The 27,550-nt window shown below is 42.7% G+C and overlaps 1 protein-coding gene across 6 annotated transcripts in view; it reads right to left on the bottom strand.

The window, feature by feature from the left end:
* The window catches only part of Zbtb40 (zinc finger and BTB domain containing 40), a 75,477-nt gene extending 49,666 nt beyond the window's left edge, over window positions 1-25,811 (bottom strand). For 2 of the 6 annotated variants that reach the window (XM_013519662.1, XM_005394741.2), the window contains exon 1: window positions 25,656-25,811. The gene's annotated coding sequence lies outside the window, so the exon portion shown is untranslated. The other 4 variants (XM_005394738.2, XM_005394740.2, XM_013519661.1 and 1 more) reach the window with 3 other exon arrangements.
* Between the last annotated feature and the right edge of the window lie 1,739 nt (window positions 25,812-27,550).

Below are 27,550 nucleotides of genomic sequence, written 5' to 3'. Positions count from 1 at the left end.
GTGAATCTAAAAGTATCACTGATAGGTATATAACTGATACAATTATTCTGGAAAAGCAACATGGTAATATTTAGTGAGATGTACTGCACATATATACCTTGTAACTTAAGAAGCATCCTCCTATATATGCATTCTAGAAAAATTCTCACATAGGTTCACAAAGAAATATGGCCAGAAAGATCACTCTGGCATTATTTGTGGTAGCAGAGAGAGAGTCAATTTAGATGTTTATCAACAAAAGAACACCATAAGATAAAGTGCAAGATATATACAATGGAATATAGTACATTAGATAGGAGAACTGTCTTACTATTCAGACAGAAACATGGACAGAGCCTAAATATGCAGTACTGAGTAAAAGCAAAAACCAAGCAACCAACAGCAGGATGAGATATGATACTGCTGACATAAATTATAAACACACAATTGAAATAACAGGATATATAAGTAAAGGCTACACACACACACACACACAGACATTTTATCAAATGTATTAGAATTGGTACCTAGAGTAAAAAGAGAAATGGAAATAGGAGTGGAGGGGTAGGGAGAAAATAAAACAAGAGGGGCTCTGTATCAGCTAGATGAATACATACATGAGTGTCACAGAAAAGGAGCCCCATACCCTCACCTAAAAGGCAAAACATAGCAAGTCCCATGAGGAAATGAATCATGTAATCTCACTATGAAGCAAAGTTATTACATGGAAGAAACTGAAGAAATAACATCTCTAAGAACTGAAAACCCTAAAAATGCTATAAACAAACTGTTTCATTTTCACAAACAGGTAAATTAAAGAAAAGTCATACTGAAAGAACAGCACAGTATGAAAAAAATGGGAGTCACATAAAAAAAGAGCCAAAAGAACTTCTAAAACTAAAAATAAAAATTAATAACTGAAATTCATCCTTTGAGGAATGAAACAGGTTAGACACAGTGAAAGAGAAAAATCAGTGACCATGAAGAGAAGTCTGAGAACTGCTCAGAAGGAAGCAATGTTAAAAAGACAGAAAATGTGAAAGAAACGTTAGAGAACATGGCAGGTAGAATGACAAGGCTGAACACGTGTCTAATAGGCATTCCAGAGGGAGGCAATGGAGAACACGCGGGCAAAGCAATTTGAAGATACAATCTTTGAGAATTTTCTGAAATTAAAGACAGATATGAGCCCTTGAAAATGTCAAATTATCAACAACACAGAAAAGAATTTAAGCAAACTAAGAGAAAAACTATTACTTAAAAGAGAATGACAACTGAACTGATAGAAATCTGTCACTAATAACAATAGGTATCAGAAGAAATGGAGTAATAGTTTTCAAATATTAAGGGAAATAAATACCAATCACCAAGTATCTGTGTAAGAATGAGTTTCAAACTATGACAAGAGATTAAGAGACTGTTACCAAGAGAATTACTACCTAAGGGAAAATAAACCAGAGAGAAGAAATGAAGCGTAAGAAAAAAATCTCAAGTAGCAAGAGAAGAAACTGCAGAAAGACTGACAACAACAAGCATTAGTGAGCCTGCTGAGTAACTAAAACTTCCATATATTGTTAGTAGAAGTGTCAAATGGTACTGCTTGGAGAACTGTATCACAATTTCTTCTAATAAAGAATGAACTATTATACATATGACAACATTGACGAATCTTTTTTTTTTTTTTTTTTTGGTCTTTTTGAGATGGGGTCTTGGTATACAGTTCAGGCTGGCCTTGAGCTCACTTTGTAGCCAAGGTTGATCTCGAACTCACAACGATCCTCCTGCCTCAGCCTCCCAAGTGCTGGGATTACAGATGTGTGCCACCATACCTGGCGACACTGATTTTTTTTTTTTTTTGACACTGATCTTAAATATGATGCTATTTTCAAAAAGTCAGACACAAAAGAGTGAATAGCATATGGTCCAATTATAAGAAATAGAGATACAGGCAAAACTACTGTGACAAAATGAGATGGTTGGAGAGATGATAGAGGGTGGGTATGGAAAAGAACCTGAATGGAGAGAGGTACAAGGGAACTTTCCAGAAAAATGTAAATGTGCTACATCTTATTTTGCATGGTGGTTACAGCATAGAGATCTCTCAAACATTCTTCAAATAGAACACTTAAGACTGCAGTATTGTGTGTTACTTATATCTTAATTTTTTAAATTACTAAACATGCTATTAGGTAAAATGCATGTTTGGGTGTGATAGCACACATCTGTAATCTCAAAGTTACTTGGGAGGCTGAGGAAGGAGGATTGCAAGCTCAAGCCCAGACTGGGCAACTTAGTGACTTACCAGGACCCTACCTCTTTAAAAAAATTACACGGGCTAGGGGTATAGCTCAGTGTGAAAGCCCTGGGTTCAACTCCCAGTACCACTCAATAAACAAACAAATAAATAAAATGCATGGACATAGGGTAGTAATGGAGGTAGCGCAGTGATAGAGCACTTTCCTAGTGTAACAAGTTTGGTCTGCAACAATGCCAAAAAATAATAAAATAAAATGCATAAATTTTTAAAAAGTGGGTAAAAGAGAGATTAAAAACCAGTAATTATATTGGCTGCCACAAACTAAATGCTTACTGTGTGTCAGGCACTTCCAAATGCTTTGTCTATGTTAACTCATATAATCCTTTCAAAAACTCTTATTCAGTGGGTCCTCTTATCACTCTTTTCATAGGTAAGAAAATTACAACACAGGAGGCTACATAACTTACCTGAGGGGTCTCACAGCTAGTGTATGGGGTTTAAAACCAGGCAATCTAACATCAAGGCCTATACTTGTAAACACTGTAATCCACTGGCTCTCCGAAATGAAAGAACATAACCGAGAGAAAGGAGACTAGAGTGGGGGTGTTCTAAGAGTCAAGTGGAGGCCAAAACAATTCACATTAGCCTGTAAGAGAATATATGTTAGCATGTAAGGATGTAAGGAAATAGAAGCTAAGTAGGCATTTTCAAACCAGAGATGTGCAGGAGAACAAGAAAAATGTGACTTATCCCATAGTAAGCAGGGAAAGGAAAAAATGAAGCAAGTACAGTAAACAGAAAATAAATTAAGAGGGTAAAAATAAGTCTAAAACTATTAGTAATGACAATAAAGAAACAGATTAAACTTCCTTGTTAAAAGGCTGAAATGCTGCTTGAATTTTTAAAGTCCGCTGTATGAGTCAGGCATGGTGGTTCATGCCTGTAATCCCAGCACTTGTGAGGCTGAGGCAGGAGGATCCTGATGAATTTAAGGCTAGCCTTGGCTACACAGTGAGTTAAAGGCCAGCCTTTAAAGGAACACATAGCAAGACCCTATCTCAAAAAACCAAAAATCAAAAACCAAAATAAAATAAAGCTTGCTATATGTTGCTTATTAGCATGCTGATGTGTTTATATTTAAAACTGCCAAGTAGGTAGTAAGCACTATGCATGTTACCTACTGTCACTGTTAGCAAGAGAGGCTATAAAATCCTCTTCATCAAACAAATTTGAAACTGGCCATCTGACTGGATGGTTAAAGTATCTATCTGTAAGTAAATAATTAAACAACATAATCTTTGTAGATCAATTTTGGGTACAGAATTCTGTTATTAAATACACTGTAATCATGAGGGATTCACTAGTGATTTGGAGGCTACGGAAATGCACTACAGAGGCTAAACCATACTTTGCTGATCTCACAAATGAAATGGACAAGCTTCTATCATACTTTTGCTGTGTTTCTGTCTAACTCCCTTTGCAAAGGAGTTCAGTGGACAAGAGAACAGAGCACTGGATGAAATGCAGAAGTGTGCTTTTCTGAGGTAAGGAACTGGCACAACACTGCAGCCCAAAATGTCTAAGTCCTGCAGACTGACGCAGAGAGGCAACTTAAATTATGTTATTAAGCACTTACTGAAATTGCTAGGTTGGGGAAATTGTCAAAGGTCCCATGGGAAGAACATTTAAGCAACAAAAGAGCGCCAGAAAGATGGATGTTCCTCAAAGGAACAATATTAAAGCCTCAAGAAAAGACTATACTGATACAGAATAAAGATACTTAGACAGAAGAAACTTAATTGGCTGAACCAAGTGCTGTATAATGACCTAAAACACAAATGGGAATTCAACACAAAGTGGAAAACTAGGCCAGCTTTCTAAAAGGAGCACAGAGAATATTTATTTATTTAAATTTGTATTCTGTCTGCTTCCAAAAATCATTTGAAAGTTTGAGGGGGCTTCTCCAAGTGACAAAGAAACAACACAGGAGAAAATCCAGAAAAAGCAAGTGGGAACTAAGTCACAGTTTGCAGGAAACAGGGAATCCCTTTAAACGAACAGGGGAGAAAATAACACTGAAGATTTATGGTCTCAATATACATTTCTTAATTTTAAAAAAAGTGAATGTTACAAAATCCACAACGCTGGCAAGTTCCCTAGGAGGAAACTCAAGCAAAGGCCTTTGCTGCCACTACGAGAGGACAAAGAGCTCTCTTCTGTGCCTCAGGGAACTGGACCTGCTACTCCCCAAATTACTGTACTTATTTTCCCATAAGTCTTCAGCCAGCAATGCACACATGCCAACCAATAACTATTTATGGGTCAATTGTCCACCATTTACCCAGCACATGGCTAGCTAGGTGCTGGGTAGGAGCCAAGTGAAACATAAAACAAGATCCTTGTCCACAGGGAGCTCGTAATAAAGTTGACTAGGACTAAAAATAGAACTCTTAGAAGAACTTGATCCATAAGACAAGAAACTAGGCACGGTGGCACATGCCTGTAATTCCAGCACTGCGGGAGGCTGAGGCAGGAGGAGTATTACAAGTTTGAGCCCAGTTTAGTGACTTAGTGGACCTTATCTCAAATAAGTAAATTAAATAAATTTTAAAGGGGCTGGAAATGAAGCTCAGTGCAAAGCCCTGGGTTCAATCCCTAGTACCACAAAGAAACAGGGAAAGAGGGAGGAGGAGGAGGGGAAAAAAATGAGGCAAAAAACAGATGGATCCTAGGGAATGGCATGAAAAGGCAAAGGGCTGGAGCCGGTAACTGCAAACAAGGCCAGTAACTTTCACTGGATCAAGCAAGGGTGACAAAGCAAAGAACTGCCGGCAGAGGGAGAGGCAAAAGCCCAGGTCCAGAAGAGGCGAGGCGCACTTGCCGTGCGTGCTAGAAACATGGATGCGCACAGGCCACTGGCACTGCACCAGGCACTAGGAAGACACCCAGTACGTAGGTAGGTGCCTTTGCAATTCATAGATACTGTACTAGACTGGCAAGCAAGCGCGATCTCCCAAAAAACACACGTAAGAGGAAGTATGGAGAGTGGGGCCGGATGCTGAGGCACTCACACCTGCTTTCTGAGGAAAGCGCTTTCTGAACAGGAACAGCACAATTAAAGCAGAGCCTCACCAGTGACAGGCAGGATGGGTGAATCCAGGAACAGACCAGTACTAGGGAAGAAGAACAGATATCCTATTGTCTACCAGCAGCCAACGAGATGGTGGTTCACAGAGCAACCCCACCTGTGCTTGGATTTCCATATCCAGGAGAGAAAAGCCATTCTAAGTCTTGATCAAGGCCCCTCTGTTCTGGTTCCTCTAACAATTCTGCCCTCTCCTTTGCCAATGACCCTCCTTGGTCTGAGACATCTCTCTTTCGGTCTGGCTTGACAAGGCCCACCCACTAAAGTATTTCTTTATTGTGGTTGGTGATAATCCCCATCTCCTGAATAAACTCTTGACTTCTGCCTCGATGCCTGGGCTCTGCTAGAACCAGAGAGCTAGAAGGGACCTTGGCGAGCCCTATTCGCTGCTTCCACTGAGCAGAAGTTCATTACTTTATCTATCACGTACTCTTGTCATATGACCAAATGACCTTAGTCCGATCCCCTTCCTTCCTAAGGAAGAGAACTGAGGTCCTGAGAGGCTGAGTTGCTCTCTGATCCTAGTCTGCTTTAACCCCATGGCTATTCAGTATCTCACAAACAACTAGAGTCAGGTGAAATAACAGGCACTCTCAACATAATTAGAGCAAAGATCACACATTCAGAGACAAGAAATGGGGGATTTGCCACACACAAAAAGATGATTTAAAATGTAAGGTATCTAAGGAATCAGCTAAGTTAAAAGAGAACCCCTAGCAATTATTTCTGAGACTGCAAGGAGGATTGGTGAGGTTAGAAAAGGGTGACTGCAGCTTTTAGCAGGCCCGGATTTCTCAAGTTCAAAAGCAGCTGTCACTGAGTATCTTGCACTGAGCGCCTGACAGGCAGCAATGTACAGTGTAAGGAATGCAGATTGTGGTATCTGACGCTCCTCAGTTCGCAGTAGCCTCTTTCACAGATACCGACATCACTGTTTCTAATGTCACCATCACTATCATCATCACTCCAGCCCAAATACTAGTCCACCTCAGGTCCAATGTCCAAAATTTGCAGCAACACCTGAATGGCCCCTGTGCTCTCCTCATATACATATTCTAGTCACTGGGAAATCCAGAGAGCCAGAAGAGCTCTAAGTCCAGCACCAAAGATTCCAAAGAGGCTGAGTCATACATAATATGCACTTCTAGGGATTAGGGAGGCTGTCTAGGGAATTCTGTCATAGACACCAAGTAGGAATGATGCTGAGATAATATTTTGCTTAGGTACTGGAATTTGCAGCTCATAATCCAACTTATCTTCCTTTTCAGATTTGCATGAAGGTTTGGAGGTGTTAAATGCCCCGTTAAGAGTCACAGAGCTAATAAAGGGCAGAAGTTTTTGTTTTTTATTTTTTGAGAAAAGGAGTCATTGTGCAGTCCAGGCTAGCTTCAAACTTACTACGCAGCCCAGGCTGACCTTGAACTCGCAGTGTTGCCTCAGCCTCTGAGTGTTGAGATTACAGGAGCAAGACATGCGCCACCACACTCAACTTCAGCACTGCTGGTCTCTGCTGCACGCTGAGTGCAGAGGCGCACCAGGAAGGAGGGCTGTTGGCATAGACCGGCTAGCCGGCTGACTGCCAAGAGACTTTCCAAGATGGCTTAAACTTAATTTACCAGTCTGATTGTCAACCTTGCCATATCCTGTCAAAGTCTCACAGTTAATTGTTCCTGCGGAAACTTAATAACACTATTTCAACTCAGAAGAAATACAAACCAGAAAGTCAATTCATTAATTCATACCATTCTTTGCCCAATTATCTGCGAACAAATTCATATGGCAAGGTCTAAGCATCAAGAGAAAGCCTTTCACAAATCACGGAGAGCAAAGGGAGGCAGTACACAATGCACACTCAGTGGAACCCTGACTGATAAGCCTGTCTTCTCCATTAACGCTTGGCCCCAAACTGAGCAGGCAGAACCTGAGGGTCGTACCACCAGCTGACAGTCTTACCTTCGTCACTGAGCCTGTGCTTTCCACAGCTCGTCTCTCCTGTGGTAGAGCTGCCCTGCTGGGCTGTGCTTTGTTTCTGAGATAACCTTTAGCGGGTATCTAACAGCATTGACCAGGTACTAATTAATTTTCATTCTCTTTCAGAATGCAAAGAGTTGCATTCCTTTGTGTTGCCTCAGACCACAGACTTTTCTTCTGGTGCTCTGGACAGCTACTGTAGGAGACCTGCTCCTCCTTCAAGGAGCCTAAGCCCGAGGAAGCACCTAAACTCCTTCCAACCCACTCATCTTGGCTTCCTTCTGAGCCATTGAGCACCCTCTGCGACAAGAGACACAGCCTCACTCCCCATCTCTCCCCTCAAGCTTGCTTCACCCATGCACTTTTCCCTCCCTACTCTGCTCCTTCAGGCAGCACATCACCAGGTTAAAACTTTAAATGTGTATTAATACCAAACACACATGAAATTATTCTTTATCAAGAAGATAATAAAAATCACAGAACTACACAACTAGAATGATCTAATTCAGCCCTATCATTCCACAGATGAAGAAACTGATAGGAATTAAGTGACCTGCCCAGGTCATATATCTAAGAAGAACTAGGACCCAGGTTTCTGGGCCTCCAAGTCCAAATTGGGACCCAAATACCAAACTGGGAACTTGACACTACAGGCCCTCAGCGCAGAGGGCTTCTGTGGCTCTCACGGACTGGCAGAGCCAGTCTTGTAACTGGGCATGTTACACAGCACATGTACCATCTTTGAAAGCTGATTAAAATGTCAACCGCTGTAGCTCCTTCGATGAGAAAATAACTACCTTCAACCTATAGAACTGCTCAAAACTGTCTTGGGGACCGTAAGATTTGAATATCCCAGTCCACTGTTATTAGAACTATATGGTGGATTTGTGATTCACTAGAACAACAAAATTTTAAGTGATTATTTAAGGCATCTAAAAGATAGCCAGGTGTGGTGGTGCACACCAGTAATCCCAGCATTTGGGAGGCTGTGTCAGGAAGATCACAATGAGTTTGAAGGCAGCCTGGGCTCCATAGTGAGCTCAAGGTCAGCCTGAACTACAGAGCAAGACCCCGTACAAAACAAAAAACAAAACAAAACAATGAAAACTGAAGTCAGGATGGAGGCTGTTCTAATAAAATAAAACGGATATACAAATTAATAAAGAAAATATCAATTCTGGGGTGCTGGTACTGGGTATTAAACCCAAGGCCTTATTTATCACTATTTCTTTGGCCCTTCTTAATGTGTGTTTTGTTTCAGTTTTGTTTTGTTTTGTTTTGTTGAGATAGGATTTCAGTAAACTGCTAAGTTGCCCAGGTCTGGCTAAAATTTGGGATTTCCTGCCCTACCCTCTCAGAGTGCTGGGATTATAAACATGTACCACCATACCCACTAACACTTAAATTTTTAAAAATGAACAAAGAAAAACCAGATAAATCATAAAATAGTAAATTGAAAAATTTACTCTCATGAGTGATCAAATAACTATAAATTACAACATTAATTCTATTTGGAAGCTAATAATATTTAATTGAAATCAGTGGTTTTAGATCACGTATTTTTCATCTTGCAGGCCAACCCTTACTGTCTTTGCAGTTTTGAGTAGAGATGAAATGAGATAGTGCATCTGAATTGCTTTAGTGAAGTGACTGTCAACAGTTAATGTCCATAAGTGTCAGCTGAAATCATTATACAAATACTGCTTACATTAATCATGCCGGAGAAGAACAGTGTGATAAGTTCTCACGCAGTGCTGACGGGTGGATAAACTGGTAAATAATCTGAAAGTAATCTGCTCATCTAAAGCTAGAAAAATGTCCTTGGGGAGACATGAGCATTTGGGGCATAGGGAGGAATATATTTTCCTTGCCCTATTACAAAATTTTAATCAAATGAGTTTACATATAAAGTATAGAATTACAGATAAGTAAAGAATAAGAAACCCATGACAGGAGGAAAAAAATTATCTAATGCTTATGTCCTTTAGATATACGTCTAGCCGGGTGTGGTGGTGCACGCCTGTAATCCCAGCACTCGTGAGGCTGAGGCAGGAGGACCCTTGCGAGTTGGAGACCAACCTGGGCTATAAAGTGAGCTCAAGGTCAGCCTGAACTGCATAGTGAGACCCTGTCTCAAAAAGACCAAAAAAAAAAAAAAAAATACACTTATAGAACTTTATCAACATAGAGGTATTTATACTTATTCAAAGCAATAACACTAATGGTATTATTTAAAAAAAACAAAACACCCTAGACCTAGGCATAGTGGTACATGCCTATAATCCCAGCACTCTGAGAGGCTGAGACTGAGGCAGAAGGATTGCAAATTTGGGCCCAGTTAGTCTCAACATAAAAAGGGCTGAAAAAGTAGCTCAGAGTAAAGCCCTGCATTCAATCATATTTAAATATATAAGCAAATACAAAATACTATGTTATGAAATACTGTGAAGCCATTAAATATTAGACTCTCAACCAAGGTGTGGCAGCATACACCTGTAATCCCAGCACTTAGGAGGCTGAGGCACGAAGTCAAGGCCAGCCTGGGCTACATAGTGGGTTCAAGGCCAGCCTGAACTATGTAGAGAGACCCTGTCTCAAAAAAAAAACAAAAAGAAACCAATCAACAAACAAAAACTCTCGACTATAATCCCAGCTACCAAGGAGGCTAAGGCAGAAGGATCACAAATTTAAGACCAACACAAGGCCCTGGGTTCCATTCCCTAGCACCATGACCACTGTGAGGGGAGGAGTAGTGTAGAGAGCAAAATATTTGAATTATTTATCTCCAAAGATAGACAAAAAAGTGAACAGCACATGAAAAGATATTCAACACTAGGATATTAGGAAAATATAGATCAAAACCATAATGAGACATATCCACTTCATATCCACTAAGCTGACTATAATAAATAAAACCAGGGGGCTGGGGATATAGATCAGTGGCATAAGCGCCTGCCTGGCAAGCGCAAGGTCGTGAGTTCTATCCCGGTACTGCAAATAAATAAATAAATAAATAAAACCAGAAAATATAAATATTGCTAAGAGGGTCGGGGATATAGCTCAGTGGCATAAGCACCTGCCTTGCAAGCACAAGGTCCTGAGTTCGATTCCTGGTACCAAAAAAATAAATAAATAAAAATTTAAAAAAAATAAATATTGCTAAGAATGTGGAGAAATTGGGAACCTCATAGCACTGTTAGAGGAAAGGTAAAACAGTACAGCCACTATGGAAAACAGTTTGCCAGTCCCCCAAAGAGGTAGGGTGCTCACCCAGGATACAAGAGTCCCTAGGTTCAATTCCCAGCACACAGGGGAAGAACAGTAAGCACAGAGATATATGGCCCAGCTTTTCCATACTGAGGTACATCCAAGAGGCATAAAAACATGTCCATACAAAAACATGGGTATTAATATTTGTTGGTGCATATTCTAATTTAAATACAAAGCGTCCCTCAAAGACTCAGGTACTGAGGGCTTGATCCTCAATGCACCCACATTCAGAGGTGAGGCTTTTGTAAGGTGACAGGATTGTGAAGCTCTAACTTCATCAGTGGATTGATCCACTGCTAAGATCATAACCTGACAGCACTATTCCGAGGGGATGGAAACTTAGGAGGTGGGGCCTAGGTGAGGGGAAGGAGTCCTAGGGCATGAACGTGGGGACTATGCCTGGTCCACTGTCCCTTTCTTTCTTCCTAGCCACCATGAAGAGAGCAGCTTCACTCCACGCTGTTCAACCATGACACTCTGCCTTACCTCAGACTCACAGCGAAGGAACCAGTGACCAAGGACTGCACCTCTAAAACCATGGACCAAAACAAGCCCTTCCTCCTTTAAACTGCTCACGTCAGGTATTTTGTCACAGCTTGTCTAACACGCATAAAAGTTCCAGTCGGATCACTGCACCACCAAACAAACAAACAAACAAATAAACAAGAAAAGGGAGTAAGACCCAATATATACTATAACATGGATGACTCTGAAAATGTTAGGCCAAGTGAAAGAAGCAAGACATAAAAGGCTACAAATTGTATGATTTCATTTGTATGAAATGTTCAGAACAGGCAAAGCCATATAGTAAAAAGTAGATTAATGGCTGCCAGAGACTGCAGAGAGGACCAAAAGTAAAAGGTGAATGCTAACAGGTATAGGATTTTATGGAGTGATAAAATATTCTGGAATTACAGAGTAGTAAGGATTACACCAACTTTTGAATTATACACCTTAAAATGGAAAATTATATAACACACGAATTATGTCTAAATTCTTAACTAGACACTTGAAGAGTTTTAATAATGTGAGGAAATATTACCAATATACTGAAAGGAAAACAACTGGCATACAACTAAATACATGTATAATTCCCATTTGTTTTAAATATATGCGTACATGCACTGCACGTTTGCATAAAAATACAACAAAATATTATCGAGGTCATCCCTTTATAGTGTCCTTATGGGACACTTCTCTTTCATACCTTCCAAAATTATGTAAGAAACATGCATTATTTTTATAACCAGGAAACTTTAAAAAAATAACAGATAGGTCTGTTTGGCTTTAAAGCCAGTTTTCAACATACTGTGCCCTCATTAAAAATGTATTAAGCATTTATTATGTACCAAGCACAATTAACTAAGACATACTCTGCCAGACAGAAATGTACATAAACTTAGGCTGGGGTTTAAACCTGGGACCATGTACTAGGTGGGGGAAGAGGAATCCACATGCTCTAAAACACATAAGTGCTGTCCAATGGCCCAATTTCTGGCAAGGAAGGCCCACAGCTGTTATGAGCAGCAGTGTAATTTAGAGATTCAAGATTCCAGCTGGAGCCTGACTACATGCTGTGATCTTCACAACACAATTGAACCAACAAAGCTGGGCATGGTGGCACAGGCCTGTAATCCCAACACTTGGGAGGTTGAGGCAGAAGGATCACCTAGAGTTCAAGGCCATCCTGCTACACAGTGAGTTCAAGACTAGTCTGAACTATATAGCAAGACCCTGTCTCAAAAAAAAGATATGATCTTAGCCAGCAATGGTGGCACGTGCCAGTAATCTCTGCACTTAGGAAGCTGAGGCTGGAAGATCTCTAGTTTGGGACCAGCCTGGACTACATAATTCCTGTCTTAAAAAACAAAACGAACAATCAAGAAAAGATATGGTCTTGGGCAAAACATAACCTACATGGAAGGTCAGTGTCCTCAACTATAGTCATGGTTTCTCTCTCAATGGATTCCTGGATGATTAAATGAGATAATACATTTGAAGCACTGGTATTATATGCTGAGAACACAGTAATTGTCTAATAAATTAATCAGCTGTCATTCACCAGTATCATGATCACCAGCACGATCTCACAATCCTATTCTCAAGGAGGTAAAGACAGGGAGAAGTCTAAGGATCAATAGGAAGGTTGTCTTCCAAACCTCCAGACTGGCAGCTGGCACTCAATTCTTGATGAGTCTGTAATAACCACTCTATTCAACTAATTTCTTTTCCTGAGTCTCTGTTCCTAATAAAACTCTTGAGGCATTCTATAAAACACAATGAGGCAAAACCATCAAAATATTCAGCATAATAAACTGCTTGTGTCCTCTTATCTCCTGACTAATTCATAGAAACAAGCGATTTTTCAAGGCTATTACAACACAAGGAGGCTCTGTGAGACTCAGGTGCCTTTTCGGGCACGCTGCTCTGATCCAGTAGTTCAGCCAAACTTACTCTTCACAGACCGGGCTGCAAAATCCCCTGAGCAACATGCTCATCTAATGAGTGACTAGGGATTGTGACTGCATTATACTTAATGCCAACTTTTCCATCCTGCAGCCAAGAGTCTCAACAAGCAATCACCACTTCAATGCTTTCAAATCCAACCTCTTATGTGTACAAAAGACCCTTGGCTTTGCCACTGGTACTGACAGGCATTTTGTTCTGATCTGAAAATGTGGACGATTTCTGAGTTTTCATAATTTGATTATCAGAACACACTTTCCTTCACCAGGGAATAAATGTGGACCACACATTAACACAGTGCCCAGTTTCAGTTTCAAAGCTACTGTACTGTATATGTCTCATGTAAAAATGTAAGGGCCATGGCAACTATAGGATACCACACCAGGCATTTTGATGCCAGAGACCATGTGCTCAAAGTAAAAGTTAAGAACACAAGATCTAGAGACAGCCCTGTGTATGAATGCCAGCCCTGCCCTGCTTACTTGCTGTGCGACTTTTTGGGGGGAAGAGGGTGGGGACAGGGTCCCGCTATGTAGTTCAGGCCGAACTTGAACTGTCTATGCAGCCCAGGCTGGCCTGGAACTCATAGTGATCCTCCTCCCTCAGCCTCCCCAGGGCTCGGATTACAGGCCTGTATCACCACACCCAGCTGCTATGCAACTTTAGACATGCTGCTTTACTCTGTGGACCTCAGTCTCCTCCTATGTAAAACTGAGATAAGGTTAGTGCTTATCTCACTATCATGAAGCAGTTGTAAAAATTAACATCACTTTATATAAATGAGCCAAAACACATAAAGAACAGTTCTGTAAACATTAAATATTAGCTATTATTACTTATTTCAACACACTGTCTTTGAAAAAGGAAACATAGAAATACACCTGCCAAACTATTTGTTTTTATCATTCTGCTTCATGACTTTTAAGTTATATATGTATCTTGTACACATGTCAAATATTGCATATGTTTTTTAAATCAACACCTCACAGACAACCACACTCCTAGTTCCAGCCAGCTGGTCAGGATGAAAGTCAGCTAGGAAAAGGAGAGGAAGTGGAGAGCGAGTTCTCTCCTATCAGACTGCTGGGCTATAATCCGAGCAATTTCATACAAAGCTGAAATACACTGAAAATAAAAGAGACAAAAAGAACCTGTGAAGTAACCTGGACTAATTTCCACATTTTATAAGGAAAAGTGTTTTACGATCTTCAGGTTCAAGAAGGACAGAAAAGAAACTCTTCCTGTTCCTAAGTCTTATAAATGCAGTTTCCTTTGTGAAGGATTGGTTCTGGAAGCCCCCTGAGCATATTAAAATCTGAGGATGCTCAAATCTCTTAATTAGTTTTTATTTGTGCTATGGATTGAGCCCAGGGCAGAGCACATCACTCTGCTACTGAGATACCCCCACCAAGTCTCTTATTTATTAAATTCATAATAAATAGAGTTGATCCTAAGTAACCACGTAACACTCTGTGGGCACCAAAATCATAGGGTGCTGAAGTGTCCTGGATAAAATAGCATAGAATTTGTGTAGAACCTATCTGCATCCTTCCATATACTTTAAATTTTCTCTAGATTATTTAAAATACCGAATACAATGCAAATCTATGTCAGTCATTGTTATACTGTTTTGTTTAGGGAACGACAAGAAAAAAGCCTGTTCCTGTTTAATACATATATATTTTTCCCCAAATATTTTTGATCCAAGATGAGGAGCCCACAGATAGGGGTGCTGACTGCATACTGTAAGTGGGAAGCACTGAGGAAGACAATTTGGAAAAGGGAAGAAGAAAGACACAGTTTTGGTTACGGCAGCGACCTAACAATAGCGCTAACACGTATCATTATCATTATACCCTAGGCATGGTGCCAAGCACTTTACATGGGTGGCCTTATGTAATTTTTGCAAAACCAGTGAGATAGTTACTATTATTAACCCCACTTTCCACTGAGGCAGTGCAGGCCTAGAGGGATGAAATGACTTGCCCAAATCACAAAGCCAGTGAGTGGCAGAGTCAGTAAATGAACCCATGCTGTCTGATTTCAGATTTGGAACTTTGACCACTCTGCTATATTGGCCAAGCTTGAGATTTTAAAATGTAGGGAAGCTCTTAATCCTACAGTCATTTTCCTACTACAATTTTGGATAACCTTCTCTGACAAGAGGCATTACGAAGACACACAGTGAAAAAAAACGGTTTTTAAATAAGAGCAGAGGTCTGAGGGAGTAGCTCAGTGATAGGGTGCTTGCCTAGCATGTGTCAAGCCCTGCATTCAGTCCCTAGCACCCTGCCCTGCAAAAGTAGGTACAGTATAGTAGCATAGGAAGAGCCTCCTTATTCTATGCTATGGGAGACACTGCTATACCCTGGATCTTAAATGCTCCCCCCACTATGTGCTGAACGCAGGTTTCCCAGAATGGTGCTCCTGCGAAGTGGTAGAAACTTTACAAGGCAGGGCCTAGTGGGAGCTCTTCTGACCACTGGGACATGTTCTTGAGTGAGTAGATAGCGGGACCTTTGTCTCGCCTCTCCCTTTCTCTTCTGCTTCCCCATCATGAGGTGAAGTTTGCTCCTCCACACGCTCCCAGCTGTGATGGGCTGCCTGGCCTCCGGCCCAAAGGCAATAAGGCCAAGCAACCAGGCAGCAAAACCTCCAAAACCATGGGCCAAAACAACCTTTTTCTCTTTATAGGTTGATTTACTGAGGCATTTGTTACACTAACAGAAACCTAACAGGGACCGTGCACACACTTCTCCTCCCGGACTCGTCCACACCAGGAAGCCGGTAACAGTGCAGCTTTCCCAGCCTTGTCAGGGCACAGGGTGCGCCTGCCCAGCCAGCAGGCCTGCCCTGAGCTCTGCCCTGCGCCCTCCACCAAGGCCTGGCACGACACAGGGAAGATACCGCATCACCTCTCTCTCACGGCGTTCAGGGCACAGCTGGGAAGGAGAGACTACTTTCAGCTTAAACCCTCCTCCTTCTCGTTTGTAGCTGAGTACCAGAAGCGCTAAGACGACAGTAGAGCCCCATCCTCCTGCAGCACCATCCTAGTACACTCCGCAGATCACTCGGCCTGCAGTCCCCCTCTGTGTACATTTCACACAGGAACTCCATTCTCCTCTCCTCTCAGTGCTGTAAGCTTTTTCCTTTGTCTTTGAAGAAGTGGGAATTACTTTCATCTCCAGCTTTCCCTCATCCTTCACCAGGGAGTATAACAAGAGGGCTATCTTAAGGAGCTAAAAAAAAAATGCAAAGGAGGGTAACTTCTCCATTGCCTTTAACTCTGGGAAAGAGCCTGTGGGACTCTGCAGTATTTGCTCAAAAATGTTCAAAGGAAGACATGGAAAATTTCATCCTCACCGTTTTGCTGCCCAGGAAAAAAAACCCAGAACTCTAGGGCCCAATTATTCTGCTGTCTTGGACTTTGACCTTCAAAAGTCTCCCTCTGGTTCTCACCTGACTGAAACTGAGGGCAGCTGACAGCAGAGGGCCAGCTGAACAAGCAGCTGTGTCTAGGGTGGTCAAATTTAATGACTGCCAGGCCTTCAGAGCAACATCCAGAAGTTACAGCACCATGCCAAACCCACAGGCTAAAAGAACAGCAAGTTTCACTGCCATTTAATTTAAATTTACTAGTTCCTGCTATGTTCATAACATCATGCTAGGAGCTACGTAGTCAAACCAGGGGTAGTCCTTTGAAAATCAACTAATATCAAAGACACTAATAAAGCCAGAGGAAATGGAGCTGAAGGAGCAGAGCACACAGAGAAGCAGTGACTCGGGAGATGGAGGTCAACCTGTTTGCAAACAGCAGCGAGGAGTGCTGGGGTGTGAATCACAAACGGGGAGCCCGATACATCACTACTGCAAGAAGTGCTCCACCATCTCCCTTGCTCCTGCTTTTCCCAAGACAACTGGAACTTAAAACTGGAAAACAATCTGAATAAGGAGTTATAAACAGCTGGGTTCTAAGCCCAACATTGTGGCACACCCCTGGAATCCCAGCACTCAGGAGGCTGAGGCAGGAGAACTCAAAGGGGGGAGGGGATAGAGGGACAGGGGTGCATCTAACTGTGACTTTAGGTTTGTAACTGAGTTTTTAAAGGTTAAAAAGAAAATAAAAACAAATACAAAGCTGGGTGTGGTAGCACACACCTGTAATCCCCACACTTGGGAGGCTGAGGCAGGAGGCCAGCCTGCACTACATAGTGAGTTCAAGGCCAGCCTGAACTGCATAATGAGACCCTGTCTCAAAAAACAAAACAAAACCAAATAAACAACAACAAAAAAATCAAAAGTAAAACAATACATGTAAAAAAAAAAGAACACATGCACCATACTAGAAGAAAACGTAAACTGCGCCTGCCTCCTTCCTCCCCTCTCTCCCTCTCTCTTCTTCCCAGACACCATGAGGCAAACAGCTCTGTCCCAGCATATCCCATTAAAACAAAAAAGAAAACAAGTTGAGAGTAGGACAAACTTCCTAGTAATGACTCACAATCCAAAGCAATACACAGTAAGGCTGATAAACTTGACTCTATAAAGATGTCTTTTGCATGACAATAGAGCGATGCAAACAAAGACAGGCGTAGTGTAAAAATATTTTTGCAACCTATACCACAGACATGGTCAGATATCCCTTATCTTATACAAGAGAATACAAATTTACATCATACTGAAATATTATTTCTTATCTGACATTGCCAATACTATGACAATTTGACAGCATGCTTAGTAAGACTCAGCAGAAACAGAGAAGAGGGATCAGGCATGAAATAAAAACTGGGAATGTACCTTCTTCATTTTGGACTCATATATAGTTCATAATTAAAAATCAAAATTAGATTTTACTAACACTAAAGTTTAAACATGAGCCTGTTTATCAAATAGTAGCATAATTACAGAGAAAGTATCAAGTGAATTCATGACAGTATTTTTTTTTTTTTTTGTCTTTTTGAGACAGGGCCTCGCTATGGCTGGCCTTGAGCTCACTTTGCAGCCCAGGGTGGTCTCGAACTCACAACGACCCTCCTACCTCAGCCTCCCGAGTGCTGGGATTACAGACATGCACCACTACGTCCGGCTTTTATATATGTATGTATATATATATGCGTATATGTGTGTGCGTGTGTATATATATATATACATGCACACACATATATATAATCCTTTGTTTCTCATTTCCCTCATCTTTCTTGGAAAGCATTCTCTCTTTTGGGTCCTGTCTTAAATGATTCTGGCACCCTAGTATATAGATTACTCATAGAAAGGCCTCCAGATGGAACATAACTAAAGTTTCAATGTAAGCAACTTATTTTCAAACACTATATGGGCCAAAAACTGGCCAAAAGCAGTTTTCTATTGAGAGCCTATTAAAGATCAAAAGATAAAGCTATTCCTTCCTTTTATTTTCCACTTGGTATTGTCAGGATTGCTATTTGAAATGCTGCCCAAAAGGCTGTGGTGAATCCTTAGTTGCTAGCTAAGGGGCTTCTTGACTGGATTGAGAGGCTCTAGGCTTCATCAGCAGATTACTACTCCATTGATAAGATCATAATCTGATGGCATTACTGGGAGGTTGTGGAAATTCAGGAGTGGTAACTGCTGGAAGGGAGTGGATCATGGAGGCACTATAGCAACTATAGATTGTCTCTGCTCCACCCCTTCCCCCAGATACTGAAAACTGAACCCAGGGCATTCACATGGAGCTACGTCTCTAGTCCTATATTTATTTTAAGGCAGGGTCTTGCTGGGCATGATGGCGCACACCTGTAGTACCAGCACTTGGGAGGCTGCGACAGAAGGATCCCTGTGGGTTCAAGGCCAGCCTGTACTATAGAGTGAGACCTTATCTCAAAAAAAAAAAAGAGACAGGGTCTTGCCAAGCCACTAAATTGCCCAAATTGGATTCAAACTTGCAATCCTCCCACCTTATCCTCCTACCTAGAGTGCTGGGATTACAGACATGCACCACCAACCACCCCCAATTCCTTTTTGGTAGCGTAGGGTATTGAAACCAGGGTTCTACAACTAGGCTATCTCCCAAGACTTTTTATTGTTAAACTGCCCAGCTTGCCGCCAGCTTGCAATGCTCCTCCACTCTTCCTCACTGCGTGATATGAGCAGCCCTGCTCCACCACCCTCTCTAGGATGCACTCTGCCTCACCACAGGTCTGGACACATGCAGCCAAGGACAGTGGGCAGAACCCATGCACCAAGGGAAGTTCTTCCTCCTTTACACTGATTCTTCCCAGGTAATTCGGCGCAGCCAAGTAAAGCTTACCAGTACAGGTACTAATAAAACCAGAAATTGGGCCTGGGGCATGCATGAGGCCCTGAGTTCAATCCTAGCACTGCAAAACAAAACAAAACCCCAAGACAAAACAATAAAATTTACATTTGTAATTATTCTTTTTTTTTTTTTTTTGTCTTTTGTCTTTTTTGAGACAGGGTCTTGCTATGTAGTTCAGGCTGGCCTTGAGCTTACTTTGTAGCCCAGGCTGGTCTTGAATTTGCAAATGTGATCCTTCTGCCTTAGCCTCCAGAGTGCTGGGATTACAGGCATGTGCTACCATGCCCCACTTAAAATTTACATTTGTAAATTTACCTTTTTAAAAGTTCTGTTTGTTAGCTGGGTGTGTTATGGAACACTCAGCACTCAGGAGGCTGAGGCAGGAGGATTGTTTTGAGTTGAGGCCAGCCTTAGCGAGACCCTGTCTCAAAAAAACAAACAAATAAAAAAACCAAAAAATCCAGAAGTACTATTTGTTAAATTCTAAGACAAGACTGTCTCAAAATAGAAGTGTTTTTCTTTCACACAAAGAGGATGCTCCTGGACACATTACAGGGAAGACATTCTATGTTTCTTTACTTTTCTTTCTCATCTGTCCCCTCCTTCTTTCCCTTTTAATCAAACATTCCTAAATCTGAAGAAGACTCCATCTGCAAGAAGCTGATCCCTATAAACAAAGCACTGAGCTTCTATTACTACCTCCTCCTTTTGCCTATTAGAAGAAATATAAGCTGGGCATGGTGGGGCACAATGATAACCCAAGCAGTCTGGAAGGATTACAAACTGGAGCCCAGCCTGCAGTGGGCACTAAGTGACATAGCAAGACCCTGTCTCAAATAAAATTTTTTTAAAAGGCTGAGGATGTACATTTTAACACACACACGTATATCCCACAGTATTATTTCTCAATTAAGAGAAAGACTAGGGACTGGGGACGTAGCGTAATGGTAGAACATGCGCTTAGCATTCAGCACAAAGCCCTAGGTTTGATTCCCAGGACCTAAACCAAATAATTTTTTTTTAAAAAAGAAACAAATACAGTATCTGCTAGCAAGGCTGCTTACACACATTCACACATCACAAGTCACATGTAAGGTTGCAGAAATCAATCGTCTTTAAGGCATTAGTGAAGCTGGATATACAATTATGCCTGACCATTTTAGACAGGAAGCAAAGCCTGCCAGAGGTACTTTCAAAACTCCGAAGTTAAGGTCACAAATCTGTGGAAAGTAACTGGTTTTATACTTAATTTGGTGGTGTCACACGTGACGTCTCACTGACGCCTCTGCACCTTTCACGCTTGTGACACCTGACTGAAGTGACAGTTTCTCTTCCCAGAAGGACAACAGTCACACGAACTTGTGGGCATCTTCACCAGTCAGGAGTCCTTCGCAATTCAGCCACGGGCTACAAGATTAACAGTGCCTGATTTACATGGATCAGCCGTAATGTATTTCCTTTATGTAAGGAAAGGAAATGCTTGGTGTCCATGAGTTGGAGGATTCGGAGTTAAGTAACATTAGGGAAATATGAGAAGCCAGCTTTCTTTCCAAGCTCTCCTCTCCCTTGAGGGCTGCCAGAGTCTCATAACAGCATGCTCTCTACAAATGAAATACTGTACCCTCTGCGTGACTCAAAGAAAGCGACAATCTCATTTCTGAACTTAAATGCCCTTAATATTTAATTCTTTTCTCTGCGTGGTTAGTAGCTTGCTTCTCCACATTATCAAGATGATGGCTTCCGAAGGCAAGCTATTGGAGATCCAGCACACATCCCAATTCAATTTCCTTGGGAAAATCAAAGCGCTCACTCCGTTGAAGAGTTGAAAGAGGCTGAGGGGTCACCGCCTTCCCCCAGGGTGCCGGTACAGGCAGTCCTCCAGAAGGGTAATGTAAATGCTCAGTGTGAGGCAACAGGGCGTACCAATTTGTTTTTCAATCTATTTTATTTCAGTTCAAAGCATCATTGCAGACAGACTGTCCAAGAAAACAAGCCGCACTTTGGTAACACTCAGTCTTCCTCAATCTCCAAAAGCAGTTGAGTATTGCCAAAGTGTGGCTTGTTTTTCTGGGCTGCTGTCTGCGCTGATGCTTTGAACTGAAATAAAATAGATTGAAAAACAAATTGGTATGCCCTGCTCTTCCTGCAGTTTCATATTATCCTTCAAAGCTAGAGTTACCACCTACTCTTTACTGGAACCCAACAGACCCAAATCACAGAGTAAAACTGCAACACTCAGATGTGAAGGTCCCACCCAAACCTAAAATAGCAATTTAATTCAGGGCTTGTTGTTTAACATTGCATTAACATGCCACTCTCTGTCCAGCTCCGTGTTCCATTTGCTGTGACGGGTTCTATCTTCTGATGACATGTGCAATATGGTCACTGGATACAGTTTAAAGCAAAACTTGACACTGCTTTTCTTCTTATTTAGTTCCCACAATTTATTACTTCCTGTAATTTCTTATGCTCCTGGCCCAAACATCATCCTATTTTTACTTATTCAAAAAGCCTGCTACTGTGTCAAAGCACTTAATACGCTATAATTTTTGTTTTTGTTTTTTTTTTGAGACAGAGTCCAGGTTGGCCTCAAGCTCCCAGCAATCCTCCTGCCTCAACTTCCTGGGTGCTGGGATTATAGGCGTGAACCACACCCAGTTAACACTGTTTTAAAGTATGCAACATTATCTTGAAAATTTTTAGAGGAAATCCAAAATCATTTGCAAACAAAGTCTGAAATTAACACCAACTAGAAAAGACCCAACATTTTCTTAGACTGCCTTAATAAAATGCAGATATTAGAGCTGGGAGGTATAGGTCAGGGCTGGAGCATGTTAGAGGCCCTGGGTCCTATCCCCAGCAACGACTGCTCCCTGAAAAGAAAGGAAGGGAGTGAGTGTAGGAAGGCGAAAGGGAAGTAAGGATGAAGGCAGGAAGGAGGACAAAAAGGGATGAAGGAGAGCAGGGAGCTGATACCTTTTGGGGCAGGGGCACAAATGGTTCCAAACTTTTAATCAAAGTGCTGAAAATACTCTGTATAGACAGTTGTATAATTTGGTTTTTTTTTTTGTTTTTTTTTTTTGTTTTTCTCCGGTACCAGGAACCGAACTCACGACCTTGCGCTTGCCAGGCAGGCGCTTTGCCGCTGAGCTAAATCCCCAGCCCCGACAGTTGTATAATTTGATTTAAAAAACTAAAATCCACTTGGAAGTTTTTCCTCTCAACAAAACTAAGAAAAAAATAAGATACATTCCATTCCCTTCCCCTCGAAGGTAGAAAAACCACCCACTTTTTTTGCCCCCAATTTTGTCTGTAACACGTTTGTGGATTTTTTGTTGTATTTAGTACTTTAATAAAGTCTCCAGATAGGGCCCAATTTGGTTTTCCCTCAATGGAAAATTCAGCAATATGTGTAATAACACAAAGAAAACATAAACCTATTAACGTGTTCTCTTTAGCGATCAGACAAATCCCTGAAGGGTTCCCATTATCCGAGTAGCAATGAGCAGACAGTTATCTAACTTGCTCAGCACCCAGTTCTACCAGCAGTAAAGCTGTTCAGGGCCAGGGACTGAGCACACTACTATTAAGCACTGCACTCAGTTCTCTGGCACCCCACTTACCCATCTTACAGCCTGCCAAAAAGTTCTTCCACCTGGCTTTTCTTCCTTTTTCCTTCTTGCTGGACATGCACCTTGTTGGGTTAAGTTTCAGTTTAAACTACCTTTCCCAAGAGAGGTCCTCCCTGACCACCCAGGTGAAAAGGCAACTTCCAGGTTAGTCTTTTAAATCAACACTGTTTTGTTTCCCTTATAGCAGCTGCCAGTTTTGAATAACTTATTTCTGCACTGTCTTGACACTGGCTTTTAACATCCAGAACAGAGCCCTTGGGCCCTGTCAGGTTGGTATGCAGCAAGCACTCAAATATATGCTCCAGGAATGACCTGGCACACACCTATTATTCCAGTACTCTAGGAGGCTGAGGCAGGAGGATTACAAGTTTGAGCCCAGCCTGGGCAACTTAGTGACTCTGTGAGACCCTGTAACTCACTGCTGAAGGCCCTGTGTTCAATTCTCAGTGCCACAGAAGCCAAACAAAGTCTTCACTTTTACTATCTACCTGAGAGGGCCAGGTTGCATCAGGTTGTGGACACAGGCCAGCGGGCTAAGATACAAAAGGTAAGGTGTGGGCCCTGCCCAAGATCCTCCCAAGCTAGCAGGATCAATACAGGGTGGTGAGTGTGGCCCCTTTAGTTTCAGCTCCCAGCTCCCTTTATAGCATAAGCCATGCAACCTTTAATACCTCTCCTCTGCGAGACTTTTTCCTGACCTGTAAATGTAAATAGTAATACTACCTATGTCATCATGTTGGTTTGAGGGTTGTATCATAGTTGACACAAATGGCCCACTGAGCACCAGTACCTGGAACAAAGGTCTCACTTCACAAATATTAACTACTAAAGGAATTTGATGCTGGCAGAAATATAAAAAATAAAGGGGGGAGCAAGAGAATAAAGAATTGAAATGTATTATGTACATGCACCAGTTTCCCACAATGAACATAATCGTTGCGCTGTAAACATGTACTAATAAAATTTTAAAATAGTTGGGTGTGGTGGTGCACACCTGTAACCCTAGTACTTAGGAGGCTGAGGCAGGAGGATTGCAGTGAGTTCAAAGCCAGCCTAGGCTACACAGTGAGACCCTGTGTCAAAAATAAACAAATAAATAAAATAAATATTAACTACTAATTATATTGTTATGATGCTATGACAGCTGTGTTTGAAATTCTCTTTGTGTACCTGTACACCATCTGTCCAAGATCCCTGGAGAATTTAAATTCCTTGTACACCACTATATTTCCAGCGACTTGAACTGCCCCTAGCATATAGTAGGTGCTCATGAAATGCTGGAAGATTAATAAATGCATTCGCCCAAGCAGAGTGTTTTCAACCATTTGTTAAATCAGTGATGAAAAGTTAGGTTTGGGAACGGCCGTAGAAGGTACATTAAGGAGAAAGAGGGAAACTGAAGTTTGATGATTTAAACCAAATATGCCTATAATCCCAGCACTCAGGAGGCTGAGGCAGGAGGATAAAATGCAACATCAAGGCCAGCCTGGGCTATAGAGTGAGTTCAAGGTCAACCAACTACATAGGGAGAACATCAAATAAATTAAATAAATAAATAAATACAAGCCAAGTATAGAAAAATTTCACCTGGGAGAGTGTTTAAACATAATTAATATCAAGATCTGATACAATCCCAGACTTGACAGAATAGTCTGAAGTAACACGCCCAGGAACCAGGCGGGGGTTTGTCAGCCCTATCACCTGTAACACCCTGAAATTGTTCGATCCCTCTCCTCACTTCTTCCTCTGTTGTAAAACGGAAACATCATAAAGCGTGGTGGTAAAGCACAACAAAGCCAGGTATGAATATAAATAAAGCACCTGGCATATTGTAGGCGCCGAGTGGATATTATTGCTATAGGAAGTAGGAGAAAAACTACTTCGAATAATCGGTAAAGCCAGAGGGATAATGGAAGACAGTGTTTTTCGGCAGGCAAGAGCTGTAGGTACGTGGCCCAGTGGGTGAGGAGCGACCGGGGAAATCGCGGGAGAACAATGACCCAGTCTACCTGCGTCTCGGGCAGAGGTCGACATACTTTTTCTGTAAAAGGTCGGACAGAAATATGTAACTACTCAACTCTGCCCCGGGGAAGGAGGGCAGCCACGCGCAATACATAAACAACGAACATGGCCGCGTTCCAGTAAAACTTCACTTACGGACACCGAAGTTTGATTTCATTATCACCTACATTTCTCTTTTGTCCCCCCGATCATTTAAAAACGTAAAAACTACTCTTAGTTACGGGCAAACAAAAACTGGGAGGGGGAAGAGCAGAGGGGAGGCATGCGGCCGAGGTCCGCAGGTTGCAGATGCGCGGTGCAGGACGCGGGGGAGGCGGAAGGAGACTGCGGAGTCCCGGGCCCCCGTGGGCCCCGCGCAGGACCCCAGCGCCGAGCAGGCCCGGGGCCGGGATCCGGTCCCCGAGGCCTCTCCTTGCCCGAGACTCCGCGGTGGCCGTGCCCGGGGTGTGCGCTGCCCCGCGGACCCACGTCTGTGCCGGAGGGAGGCGGCGGTGACAGAGACGAGCCCCGCGGAGTTGGCCACGCGGAAGGGTCTCCGTGAGCCCGTCACTTGGGGCGTCTCTCGGGTCTCAGCTTGCAAAAGGGGTCTCTGAGTCCCAGCCCCGTTTCTATGGTTACCTGTTCAGCACCGATTCAAACTGCCGTTCTTTATTGACAGCGCCATAGAGGACACGAACACTCCTGCCCGAAGGGAACAATAAAGCTTTCGCCATTCAACAGCGCCGGAGACGCCAGCAAGCGGCCATCTTGAGGCCGGCGCTGAAGGGGCAGACACCGAGAGGGGCGGGGCGTCCTTGCCCGTGCGTCGCGTCACGTGCTGGGGGCGGTCTCGCGAGAAGGCGGGGCATGCCTCGCGCGCTCGCTCTCCACCAATGTTAGGCCTTTGACGCCAGCGGGTGGGAAACCTCTTCTAGAGCGCTGAGCTTGCTGCTGTCGCCTCTCCGTACAACCTTGGGGAAGTTCTACTTGAGCTGCACCCCTTGCTGGGGCACCTCGACGGCTAAGATCTTGTTTCAAAGGATGACAGCGAAGTAGACAAAGATTTATTTTTTCCAAAACAACACGTTCACGTGCGAGGCCCGGCAGAGCAGCGTCCCCAGACACACTCTCATTGGTCGGGAGGCTTACACCGCTCGGACGTGATAGGCTAGCGGGCCGAGTGCCAACCATTCAAGGCCTGGGGAAGTCTTTGTGATCCCGCCCCTCCCTCCCGGAGTTCTAGGATTTAGGCTCTCCGCTGGGGAAGTGTGCGTAGCTTTTGTTCTGCACGATTTTTTCTTTCCGTGTATTTCATCCTGCGCTGTGTGTTCCTCGTGGAAGCCCCTACCTCGCCTTGCCACCCTCACAGTATTAGACATAAGACTGATCTGTGCTGGCTTGATGGACGCAGTTACTTTTTATCGAGTGCGCCCTTTTTCTGTCCTTGCTTCGAGCTCCCTCTGTGGTTCTGTTACGGAACCGGTACCGAACCGAATGGAAAACGCTCTGCACCAAGGAGTTGAAAGGCAACCAACTTTATTATGTCGGCAAGCTGATGAGGGGTCGCTCCCAAAGCATCAGCCCAGAGCCGACTATGGTCTTAGTTTATATAGGTTTGCAAGCAGGAAATACGAAGGCTTAAAAGGGTGGTGGACTTTATTGGGTAGCATCACTTATTCTTCGTTGCTGAGCAGAAAGCCCTTGAAACAAGGTAGCGAACAGAGGGCTGGAGATATAGCTCAGTGGCGTAGGGGCGACAAAGTACAGGTTGTGCCCCTGGGCGTGGTCAACCTGAGCTGGATCAGACTCTCAACAGTCGAGGTACGTGGTGGGCTGCATGATCTTATTTTGTCCTAATATGGTGTCACACTACTAGTTGATTTTAATTTATTTTTAATTTCTGTCACAGGTGGGCATGGTGGAGCACGCCTGTAATCCCAGCACTTGGGAGGCTGAGGCAGGAGGATCACCGCGAGTTCGAGGCCAGCATGGGCTACAAAGTGAGCTCAAGGCCGTCCTGAACTGCACAGTGAGACCCTGTCTCAAAAAGACAAAAAAAAAAAAAAAAATTCCATCACAGTTACAGCTATTACATCCGTGTCAATATTCCACCCTTCTGAGCACTGTCATTGTCCCACTAGCACCATTTTTAATCACATATTCAGTCTTCTAGGCAGAGCTGGCATTTGCATTTTTGCTATCGCCTGGCCCATCGTATATTCTGCCACTGTCCAATATGCAACTACCGCCTGTGACCCTAAACTTCAAGCAGTCCTGCTGGAAATAGCATTGTGTGTGCCCAGCTATCACTGTGGGGTTGTTTTCACTCGGCTACTTTCGTGGTCACTTGGTCATTTAACAGGTCAGTCTGGGGCAGTTGTTGTTCTTAGTCACCTTCACTATTATACGGGGCCCATCACAGTCACATTAAGGGTCAGCTTTACTGTAGCTGACATTCAGTCATTTTTGTAGTCACTAGAGCTATACCTATAGCTGTTGTGTCCTCTGAGCCATTTCTACCAGCTCTATATTTT

The sequence above is a fragment of the Chinchilla lanigera genome, unplaced genomic scaffold (assembly GCF_000276665.1).
Source record: "Chinchilla lanigera isolate Chin_1 unplaced genomic scaffold, ChiLan1.0 scaffold00051, whole genome shotgun sequence".
Lineage (NCBI taxonomy): Eukaryota > Metazoa > Chordata > Mammalia > Rodentia > Chinchillidae > Chinchilla > Chinchilla lanigera.
This window is presented reverse-complemented; position numbering and strand designations above follow the sequence as displayed.